General features: G+C 41.8%; 1 protein-coding gene across 1 annotated transcript in view; it reads left to right on the top strand.

Annotated features, from left to right (window-relative positions):
• The window catches only part of CFAP95 (cilia and flagella associated protein 95), a 103,562-nt gene that overhangs the window by 35,553 nt on the left and 55,435 nt on the right, over positions 1 to 12,574 (top strand). The gene's annotated exons all lie outside the window — the stretch shown is intronic.

Raw genomic sequence — 12,574 nt, 5'->3', positions numbered from 1 at the left:
AATTAATCTGCTTCATGATTGCTTTCTACGGATGCAGTGAGATCAGTTCAGTAAGTGGTATACATGGGTGGCTGCTCATTTCATCCTGAGGATAGATTTTCCATCCGGTACCACACATGACACATCGGGTAGCTGAGGAAACTGAACTGAAAGCTAATCACTTATTCCAAGGCAAACAGAAAAGTACTACAAAAGTAATACTAGAAAAGTCTATTTTTCTTTTCCGGTCCCCAATCCTAAAGTTTTAATTTTGTCTCTTAACAAGCTATTCCACTTCCAATTCATGGCCTTTTAATACCAATTCATCTTTCTTACAGAAAATGAGTCTGATTGTTTCGTTCCTATAGTTTTGGGTACTGTTTACATGTAAGTCAGGCCCATGTTTTTTCTTCTGCCCTAGAATAACCTCTGGCCTGCTTCCCAAAGTATTTCACACATGTGCAGGCTGGCCTGTTCCCATCTGCTTTCCTTTCTGAATGCTGTCTTAGAGTTTTTTTTGTTTTAATGTTAGCCTGATTGCTGCTGAGTGGTTGTTTCTTTTGTTCGCCAAAATTTGTTTAGCTGATTGAAGCTCTCCTTGCCCTTCAGTGCTGCCACTGGGGTTAATGTGAGCGTCATTTATTTGTAACAGGATTTAAAATGCAACTTACTTCGTTCACATTTTGGCTGACACCCCAAAAGTCTGAGAGCAAAAACCACAGTTCCATGTGCCAGAGAGAAATGTTAGAACACTTTGGTGCCATTAGGACACTTATGTGCATGTCCCTTGTGCCAAAGGTGACATCCTTAAAGATTAGAGCACCATATTCATAAAATATAGAAGAGGAGTAAAATCCAAGTAGGCAGAAGTCTGCAAATAAAGATAGGGGTTTAGAAATGTAATCTCTTAGTCTCATCTGCAAACCCACTTGGGTGCCTGGGAAAATCACAGATATAAGATTCTAGTGATCTCTCTGAAGCAGTGGACAGGAAAAGGGAAACTGACCACATGAACAATAGTAGAGCAAGAATATGTGAGTGTTCTGGACCACGTGTGGCATTTGGGGAATGGGATGGGGACCCCATGTAAGACTGGAAGAAGGATGGTCTGAATTCCCAGTGGGGGAGCCAAGGGTGTTTATTTATGTCCACTCAGTGGCATCGTGGAGCAGACCACTGAATGACACAATAAGGATTTCAACATCCGCTAGACACTCCAAGGAAGTCAGCTTTGGATGTCCACTGGTACCTAGGAGGGTCAAAGGCAGAGGAAACCCAAATAGGATTAACCTTCATCTTTCCTGTGTTTGCCTTTCTCATAACCTTAAAAAGAGTCTGATGGATTTGGGGAGTAGAGGAGAAATCCAAAGAGACAGTTGAGAAGCAGTCCTTTGTATTCCATTTTCCCACAGAAGTAGGGTTGGACAACACAGACCTAGGGTGGAAGCACTCTAGAAACTTTTTGTTGTAAATGACGTTTGAATCAGTACCTTCGGAAAATCCTGAGTAGGATTCTAAGTAAGAAGCAGTCAGAAGATTTTTGTATTTTCTTTGTTTCTGTCTTATCGAGTGGGGGGTAGGGGAAGAAGGAAGGGGTCCACACTCGGTGATGCTCAGAGATTACTCCTGATTTTGCTCTCAGAGATCACTCCTGGTAGGGTTCAGGGGACTCCATGGGGTGCTGAGGACTGAACCCTGGTTTGCCACGTGCAAGGTCTTTCTTGCTGTACTATCTTTCTGGTCCCTGAGCAGCGGTACTTTGCTTTAGAATTTCATTTGGATTTTTTTTCTGGTGCTACTCAACTATACTAGAGTAAGTTCTATATAAACTGAAATGATCAGAAGTACATTTTGATTATTGTTTCTTCATCTGTAAAGTTCTTTGCCCAAGGTTTCTCACAATACCACCACTTTGAAGTTTGTTACGGTCGCCTCTGTAAGACCCCTTTTGAGGAAGTGGTGCTTGAAGAATCTCAAACATTCGTGTTTGATATCATATTATAAGAGATGAGAAATTTTCAGACATAAAGGAAAAAAGAAAATCAGGAGTAGTTTCATTACACAGAGTTTAAAAATACAGCTAATTGAGCAATGCCAAGGCATTTTAGAAACTAGCATGACAATGAGCAAATTAGTCTAATATCATCATCACAGACATTTTTAGATAGGAAGATGGTGAATAAGTAAAGAGTACAAAAGTATGCTAACATTCATTAATGACTAGGCAAAGTAGTTCAATAGGCCCAAAAAGAGCCAAAGGGATTTTGGTGAGTGAAAACATGATATTTTAAAATTAATGATACTAGATGGCACGTGGAGGGATGTAATTATACCGGATATGAGAGATGTGATAGGTTCAGTTATTATTCACTTAATTGGTTTGTGATTGTGTTTCAGTCATACAATGTTTGAGTACCCATCCCTCCACCAGTGCCGATTTTCCACCACCAATGGTCCCAGAATCCCTCCTACCACCCCCCAACCTGTCCCCTCCACTCTACTTTGCTTCTGCAGCAGGGCATTCCCTTTTGTTCTCTTTCTCCTTTTGGCAGGCTGTAGAGATAGCACAGTGGGTAGGGCATTTGCCTTGCACGCAGCCAACATGGCCAACCCGAGTTCGATTCCTCCGCCCCTCTCGGAGAGTCTGGCAAGCTACCGAGAGTATCTCGCCCGCACGGCAGAGCCTGGCAAGCTCCCCGTGACGTGTTCAATATGCCAAACACAGTAACAACAAGTCTCACGAAGGAGACATTACTGGACCCGCTTGAGCAAATCGATGAACAATGGGAGGACCGTGACCATAGACTCCTTTTGGGCACCCACCATTTTTATACCATCACTTTTTGCATTAACTATATCATAATCACATTACGATTTTATTTGGGGGGGGGGTGTTGGGTGGGTTGGTAATGCTCAGGCTTAATCCTGGAACTGTGCTCAGAGATCACTTCTGGTTGTGATTGGGGGGCCATATTCAATTCCAAGGATCTGACTGGGGATGAACATATGTGAAACAAGTGCCTTAAACTCTGTCCTATCTCTCCAGGCCCATAATTTAACATTCCCCATAAATAAACTTTTAAAGAACTTAAATTTTACTTTTTCGTAGGTTTGTGTTGAGCACATTGTGTTGAGAACTGGAACAGAAAATGTACACAGATCATATACTTTGTATAAATCTATATTCTTTGTTTCTACTATTTATTTTGTGTATTTCTTTCTATCTCCTTGGATAAAATCTTGTAATGTTTCAAGCATTTTCTTTTTGATAGGACACTTACTGGTGGTACTCTGGGGTCCTGGCAGTTACGCCAAGTTGTACTTGACCAAGAGGTATGGGCCTTACTATTGGCTTGGCAATTCTGAGCTGGTCAGACCTAGTGATACTGAGAATCACCAGAGCTACACCTCAGGTGGCTGGGTTATAGCAGAGATCAAAGTCCCAGCTTCACTCATGCAAGGTATGTGAGTCACCCTTTGAGCTATTTCAATATTCCCCTTGTTTTTTTTGTTTGTTTGTTTGTTTTGGGACCACCCCTGGTAATGCTCAGGGCTTACTCCTGGCTCTGTGCTCAGGGATCACTCCTAGCAGTGTTCAGGGGACAATATAGGATCACAGGGATTGATGTGAAGTTGTCCACATGTAAGGCAAATGCCTGACTCAGTGTACTATCGCTCCAGCCCCCCATTCATCATTTTTATAATTACATTTATAAAATAAAAAGTCTTTTGGTCACATCTCATTAACTAAAAGGTTTAGTTGATTATTTCCTTACTTGCTATTTTCCTCTTTTTGATAACTGAAAAATGCATTCTATTCTAATAATATTAATTACTTAACTGGGACTGTTTTGTGGCATAAAATAGTTTTCTTTGACCAGAAAAAAAAGAAAGTGTCCAAGATTTATTTCTTTTAGAGGGAGAATCACCTCATAAAAGCTCATCTGAATAAGTAGTAGAGGAAAAAGAATAAAATTATTCCTTTGTTTTCACCCTGTGCAGAAAATGATGATAGTTCTTTGTTTTAGGTAAACACTACATTGCCACAGAAACTTAGAATATTTATTAAAAGTTTTCACATTATGATAAGAGTCTGGGAGAAAGAAAAGTAAATGTTTCATTTTTACTTACAAATAGATGCAATCTAGCAAGTTGTTGTATATCACAACTCACAAGAAAAAAATCAGAAATCTGAAAAGAAAACAAACAACTCTTTTAAAAGTCATTGAAATATGCTTATCTCCAACAGTCGATCAATTTTCAAGTAGAGAATTTCACAAGAGGTTGTTCAGCTAGATGACACAAAACATTTCAAAATGATACCCAGAACTGTTCAGAATATGTAAATAAGAGTCTTAAACCTCTTAAGAGGTTTTACATGATTTTATAATATACACATTAATGTTCACACATATGTTAAGATAGTTAAATAGTTTTCCTTATATGACAATGCTTCCCTTGAAGTTTTTTTAAAAAAAATTATTATCACTAAGCTCATGTGTGTACAATGATGTTGCCATTTAGGTCTTGGTGTACTGTTGGATAGCATTGGGTTGTTTTTGCTCCTCCTGAAGGAAGCTTAGGTTTAATGAGTTACTCCCACAACAGTGCCCCTGAGGAACATCCCGTTCCATCAGGCACTAATAATCCTATATTGCTTTTCTCTTTCCTTTATGTTATTTGCATTGTTTAGCAATGTCCATTTTGTATAAACACAGGAAGACAGTTGATGTTATGCTTTTGTAACATGGAAGTTAATTGACCCCAAATAGTATTTACTCCTGGACATCCGTCATATTTACTTGAATTAAGCCTCAATTTCCCTTACTTCCTAACATCCCCCAAAAGGAGGTCCAGATTAAGGGACAGGAGGGACCCAGGGCAAGCTGTAAGCTACTCTGGCATCGAGACAAGCTAAGCACCATAAGTATAATAAGAGCACTGGTCATGGACAAACTCTGTCATGACCCAAAAAGAAGTAATTGAATAAGGACCCTATTGGGGTTAGAAATGACTAACCTGGCCTGAGGACTATAATCTGGGACACATAGTGAGATGTTCCCAGGAAGAGCTAACCTTTAAGCTTAATATAACTCTTACTATGTTTACACAAAATGACTAGAAATATTATAAGAAGTAAATTTACTATGATTGTTTAAGTGAATTACTAGCTGAGGAAAGGAGAAAGCAATACACCCTGGATGAAATCGCGCCCTTGAGTGGATCTAGTAAACTAGATTGCTGAACCCTCAGAGGAGATTTTGTCCTTGAGTTAATCTCCTAGAACTTCCCCTGAAGGAAGTAGCTTTACATCTTTTTGTTGTTCTGCCAATGTTCAACCCCACCTATGAGTACTCCCACCCTTCATGATTTCTATATAACTGCTGTGAGGGGAAAGAAGAGACCAGAAGACTGGGAAGAATATGAGACTAGGATGAGGGAACTATGATGACTGGGACTATGATCAAAATTCTAACTAAGGGAGAGATTACATTATGCTGAGAAGGAGAGAAATAAATAAAAGTGTCCCCATCCCAGTGGCCGCCATCTTCCAGAGGCCATTGGACAGTGAGTTTTGGGCCCTCAGTGATGAGACATGCAGACATCACGAGATGGGGGTGGAGCCAGCCCTTTCCTTTGAGGGCTGGAGTGATAGCACAGCGGTAGGGCGTTTGCCTTGCACGCAGCCAACATAGCCGACCTGAGTTCTATTCCTCTGCCCCTCTCGGAGAGCCCCTGCAAGCTACCGAGAGTATCTTGCCCATATGGCAGAGCCTGGCAAGCTACCCGTGATGTATTCGATATGCCAAACACAGTAACAACAAAGTCTCCAATGGAGACGTTACTGGGCCCGCTCGAGCAAATTGATGAACAATGGGAGGACAGTGACAGTGACAGTGACCCATCCCTCCACCAGTAACCATTTCCCACCACCACGAATCCCAGTAACTCTCCCATCCCCCATTGCATCCCCATCCCACCCTGCCTCTGTGGCAGGGCATTCCCTTTTGTTCTCTCTTTCCTATTCGGTGTGGTTTGTGAAAGAGTTAAGCCTGATTTTCAGGGAAAAACGTTGGAGAATTTACTTTCCATTAACTACTTTATGTATAAGAAGATGTTGCATGGCCGCTTAAGTGGCTGCGCAGTTTGCAGTGAGAGTCCTGGTTCCTGCTTAAGTGAGCTATGCTTGTAGATGCTCATGGTCACCGGGGTTCCCTCTGGAGGAGGCAGGATGTGGCACCTACCCCATCTGGGACTTCCCGGTGATTTCGGCTCTCTTCGGGACCAGGAGCATTCTCGGTAGCTGTGGAGGCCCCCGCGTGGCCTTTCTTCTCTGTGTCTGTGTGCTGTAAAGATGGCCCCCTTTATCTACTTTTAACACTCAGTTCTTCTCCGGCATGATAATTTCCAGCTATTATTGTCATATTGTTCTCTTTATTGTTCTCTTCTGTATCTTACCTATACTTCACCCCACAAAACCTTTTGATTGATTTCAACCATTGACCAGTCCTCTTCACTCCTGTTTTCCCTGGCCATGGATATTAGCCATATGTATATATATATATATATATGTATATACATATATACATATATAGTATAGTGGTATATAATATATATTATATAGTATCACGATCACGATCATCCTGTTGTTCATCAATTGCCTCGAGCAGGCACCGGTAATGTCTCCTTTGTCCTAGCCCTGAGACTCTAAAAAGTGCCACATTCAAGGCTCTTTCAGGGTTAGGAGAATGAGACCCATCATTGTTACTGGTATTTGGAATATTGGGTATGCCACAGGGAGTTTGCCAGACTCTGCTGTGTGGGCAGGTTACATTCGGTTGCCTGCCAGGTTGTCAAAAGCAAGAATGAGATAATAAGGCATTCACGGCCGCGCGCTTCCAGGAGCTGGGTTTTACAGTCTCTGGGTCTTGGCCGTTGATGGGATTACATGGCATTGGGGGGCAGTTGGTGGGTGTGAACCCCGCCTACTGGAAGATGGAGGATCTGGGTGGAGGATACTCAGCCCCAATCCGAGCAGGCTTGAAGATCTCAGCCCCGGGACCTGCATGCCTTTGTTCCTCTGCCAGTGCCTTCATGCGTGTGGAGAGTGGTCTCAGCATGGTTGTGGCTAGTTCTGGAGGTCTTTGGCTGCCAGGCCCTGGTGAGGACAATCAGGCACATGGTAGGAGACTCTGCTTTGTTCTCTTCTGGGAACTTGGTGTGATAATCTCTGGATCCTGGCCATTGTTGGGGTTACACAGCAGTTGGTGGGTGTAACTGTCTAGCTCCTGGAAGGTCCAGTCCCAAATCGTGCAGGCTTAGAGATCTCAGCCCTGTGTCCCGCACACCTGGGTTCCTCTGCTGGTTCCTTTATGCGTGAGGCTCATCCAAGCATGTGGAGAGTGGTCTCAGCATGACTTTGGCTGGGTCCCGGAGGTCTTCAGCTGTTGGGTCCTGGTGAGGACAGTAAGGCACGGGTTAGGAGACTCAGCTTTGTTCTCTTCCGGAAGCTTGGTGTGATAATATAGTATAATATTAGTTTAATATATATTATATACCACAAATGAATGCAGTCATTCTAAATTTGTTCCTCTCCTTCTGACTCATTTTACTCAGTATGATACGCTACATGTTCATTCATTTATTGGCACATTTCATGACTTCACTTTTTTCTAACAGCTGCATAGTATTTCATTGTGTAGATGTGCCATAGTTTATTTATCATTCATCTGTTCTCAGGCACTCAGGTTGTTTCCAGATTCTGGCTATTGCGAATAGTGCTGCAATGAACAAAAGAGTGCAGATGGTGTTTCTGCTGTGTTTTTTTTTTGGGCCATCAGGGTATATTCCCAGAAGTGGTATTGCTGTGTCAAATGGGAGCTCAATTTCTAGTTTTTTTTAGGAATGTCCATATTGTTTTCCAAAAAGTCTGGACCAGTCAGCATTCCCACCAACAATGAAAGAGAGTCCCTTTCTCCCCGCATCCGTGCCATCACTGGTTGCTCTGTCTAACACTATACACAAAAGTCAGATGAAAATGGATTAAAAACTGAAATATCAGACCAGAATCTATAAGGTACATGGAAGAAAAGATAGTCAAAATCTTCTGCAAGCTAAAGGTATCTTCAAAGATGAAACTCTTTTGACCAAGCAAGTGGAAGTGGAGATAAACAAATGGGACTACTTTAAGCGAAGTAGTTTCCTCAAAGAAACAGTTACCAAGATACAAAGACAGCCTACAGAATGCAAAAAGTTATTCACCTAATACCCTTCTGATAGGGTTGATATCAAAGATATACAAGGCACTGGTTGAACTCTACAAGAAAAATCATCCAACCTCATCAGAAAATGAGGCGATAAAATGAACAGAAATTTTCTCAAAGAAATCCAGTGGTCAAAAGGCACATTAAAAAATGCTCTTCATTACTAATCATCAGGGGCATGCAGATCAAAACAATATTGAGACATCATCTCACACCACAAAGACCGGCACACATCCAAAAGATTTACCTCTATTTTTTAAGGAAGGAAAAATTAAGGCTAAAAAGACCCAAATGTTCAGATAAATCAATGAGAATGCGGAATTTCTACTATTCAAAATTTATGAAAACTTAACACAGCTGATCCACACGGCTCAGTTTGTGTGTGTGTGGGGGGGGGGAGGCAGCAAGGAACTTGAAAGAGAGGGACCTTGGGGTCCTTGAGGGAGAGAGGTGGGTATACTGGTGAGTGTATGCTGGAATCATATGCATGGAAGAGCGTCATTATCAGAATTGTAAATCACAGAACCTCAGTCAATAAAAAATGTTTAAATAAAGCAAAATTAATGTGAACTGGCATTTATTCTTATGCTCTTTTGCATTTCTGAGGTGTCAGGCACCCTCCTCTCTTCTAGGGTTGTAGTAGTAAACAAACTGCAGAGGCCAGCCCGGCTGTAGCACAGTCACTTATGGCAAATCATTTAGATTGCAGTAGTAACAGGAGCACATGGAAAGACATCACACTGAATGTCCTTACAGTAAATGCTCATGAAAATGCTGCAGTTTCCATTTTATAGCACAGTGGTAGGGCGTTTGCCTTGCACGCAGCCAACATGGCCGACCCGAGTTCGGTTCCTCTGCCCCTCTCGGAGAGCCCGGCAAGCTACCGAGAGTATCTCGCCCACACGGCAGAGCCTGGCAAGCTCCCCGTGACGTATTCGATATGCCAAACACAGTAACAACGAAGTCTCCAATGGAGACGTTACTGGGCCCGCTCGAGCAAATCGATGAACAACGGGAGGGCCTTCCTGGGCTGGAGGATAGCACAGTGGTAGGGCGTTTGCCTTGCACGCAGCCAACATGGCCGACCCGGGTTCGATTCCTCCGCCCCTCTCGGAGAGCCCGGCAAGCTACCGAGAGTATCTCGCTCGCACGGCAGAGCCTGGCAAGCTACCCATGACGTATTGCCAAACACAGTAACAACAAAGTCTCCAATGGAGACGTCACTGGGCCCGCTCGAGCAAATCGATGAACAACAGGAGGGCCTTTACCTTTACCTTTTACCCTCCCAAAACAGATAAAGAAAGATCCAGGCTCCATTATAATCTACTAAACAGTAGATTTTCCTTTTCTGCGATCATAATTAATATATAAGCTTGCAGGGTTGCTTTGAGTATTTAGTGAAATAATGTATATGAGTGCTTAATATAGTATCTGGAACAAAATAAACTTACGCTCCACTAATACTGCTATGTCTGTTTCCTTTCGCTACTCATTTTCTTGTTTGGCAACATCTAGTTTTTCATAAAATTTTCAAAAGTGTTGATAATCAGAAAACCTGTCTGTCTACAGAACCCACTTTGACCCCTACATGCTTTTTTTCAGAGGCACATAATGTTACACCCTGAGATTAGATCTTTTCATTTTAATCTGTAATATAGTCCTCAACCATACATTTCAGCCTAGAACCAGTAATTACTTCTGATAATGGGGCATTAGTGCAAGTCACTTGTACAATTTTCAGAGATGAACGTTCTTCCGTTTTTCTCTTTCTAGTGTCAAGAATGTGCACATAATGAAAGGCTTCCAGAGTCACACTGAGCCCTACCCCTAGGATAGTAGTGAAGAAGGCTGGGTGGGAGTCGAGGGTCTCCAATAATCTGCAGGACTCGCATAATAATCCCAAATGACAGTATATAATTCAGGCTTGTGACGGAAAGAATAATATGTGAATACCTACTGCTGATCTTGGACTTTCAGCTTTGAGGACAAGAAGTTTTTTTTTTTTTTTTGCTTAAATGTCATCTTTCTATGGTATGTGTAACAGAGCCCGAACATGTTAAGATAATGTGTATGTGTCCTGCAAGCTGCCACCACCAGCATGTCCTCACTAGAGTTCAAACGAGGGTTCCAGTAATTGCCTGTGGCTTCCAACTCATTATCTTCAGGGTGCTTTGATGTTGATTTTCTAAATGCTGGCTACACTTTTTTAAAAATAGATACTTCAGTAAACCCTCCTTCATAGATATTTCAATAGTTCTTCATCTGACTTTTCATTTCTCTGCAATCATAACTAATATACAAGCTTGCAGGGCTGCTTTGAGTAGTTAGTGAAATAATGCGTGTGAATGCTTAATGTGGTATGTGGAACAGAATGAGCTTAAGCTCCACTAATGCTATTATCTCTGTTTCTTTCCGCTACTCATTTTCATGTTTGCCAATGTCTTGCTTTTTCATAAAAACTTCAAAGGTGTTGATAATTTAAAAAAATATTACACTATTGAAAATGGCGAGAGTATTAAAAGTTTGTTTTGGTTTGGTTTTGATCTGGGGGGGGTCACACTCAAATGTGTTCAATGGCTCTGTGTTCAGGGATTACTCTTGGCTGGGTTTAGGGGACAATATTTAGTGTTGAGGATCTAACCCAGGTCAAGCTTGTGCAAGGCAAGAATACTATCTCACTGACCTGTCATCAGAATATTTCAGGGAGTCAGTTTATACCTTAAAACAAAATGGTGCTTTTTCCCCACAGTGATTCAATAAATAAATATAAGAATAATAAATCAATAAATAAAATTATGAAAAAAAAGTAAGGTGGAGTTCATGCCCAATTCAATAAGCTAATCAGTGACTGAATAAATAGCAGTACTCCTACATAAAAAAAATGGTGCCTAGAAATTTTTCTCCAAATGAATGTACTTTTTTTAGTTTAAGATTATAGTATAAAGCTTAATATAGTGTCCTGTACCATTGACATGTGAGCTTGGAAATCTGAAAGGAATAAGTTGAGTTGATGGTTTATGAGTCAGGGCAGCAAAATTGTGCTGGGTGGATGGTGATTCAGTAGGCTAATTTTTTGGTTTTTTTTTTAAACCAGTGCTCAGAAGCCAAATGTAGAGATTCTCAAACTTATGTTGGCCTACCACCCCCTTTTCATAAAAATCACTGTCACTGTCCTCCCATTGTTCATCAATTTGCTCGAGCGGGCCCAGTAATGTCTCCATTGTGACACTTGTTACTGTGTTTGGCATATTGAATACATCACTGGTAGCTTGCCAGGCTTTGCCATGTAGGTGAGATACTCTTGGTAGCTTGCCGGGCTCTACAAGAGGGGCGGAGGAATAGAACCCGGATGGCCCAGGTCAGCTGCATGCAAGGCAAACGCACTACCCGCTGTGCTATCACTCCAGCCCTTCATACAAATACTCAGCATCATTCTCTCACACTGGAAATCTACCTTCTTTCAGTGAACAAACACCCCCAAAGCTACTACCATCCCTCGGATCATCCTAGTGCCTCCCTGAGGGAGGGTGGTATTACCCCACTTTAAGAACCATTCCTAAAGTCATGGAGTTGAACAGGGCACCACGACCAGAAACTGACATTTAAATTGCTCTGTTTTTGGTAAATTTCTACTTATACCAGAGATTTAGTGTACTGAATGGAAGTGGACCAAAGGTGTATGACTAGAGCTATACTCTCCTGAAGACTTGAGAGTGTTCTCTCTTTCAAATGTATGTACATATACGTATATTTAGCCACACCTGACAATTCTCAGGGCGTACTCCTGGCACTGCACTCAGGAATCACTCCTGGTGACTCAGCGGACCATGTGGGGTGCTGGGGATCAAGTCTTATTGACTGCAAGCAATACAAGTATCCTATCTGCTGTATTATCACTCAGGTCCTTGCTCTATTTTTAAAAAGAAAAATCTAGAAGCATTAATATAATAAGGGAGGTTATTATGTATGTTGAGGAGGCTAGTTTTCAGATTTGGGGAAACAATGAGTTTTCTTCCTGTCATAAATTCTGTTTCTCTGCTATGAATGTACACAGTTGTAATAGTCTAGAGTTTTGTACAGAGAAATCCCAAATCCTTAGCATCTGTTCCTAAAATCCTCTAGTAGGTATCCATGATGTTTCTGCAGTAGCTTTGAGTACACATCACAATTTGAAGGGGTTCCTTATGGTAATTATTGCTTTTTGGGTGGATGGGGAGTTGGATCCCACCCTGATGTGCTCTTGGCATACTCCTGGCTCTGCTCAGGGATTTCTCCTGATATCAGCACCATATGTGGCGCTGGGGATTCAAACTAGGATTGGCAGCTTGTGC

This window comes from Sorex fumeus, unplaced genomic scaffold, assembly GCF_029834395.1.
Source record: "Sorex fumeus unplaced genomic scaffold, SorFum_2.1 ptg000038l, whole genome shotgun sequence".
In the NCBI taxonomy this organism is placed as follows: Eukaryota; Metazoa; Chordata; class Mammalia; order Eulipotyphla; family Soricidae; genus Sorex; species Sorex fumeus.
This window is presented reverse-complemented; position numbering and strand designations above follow the sequence as displayed.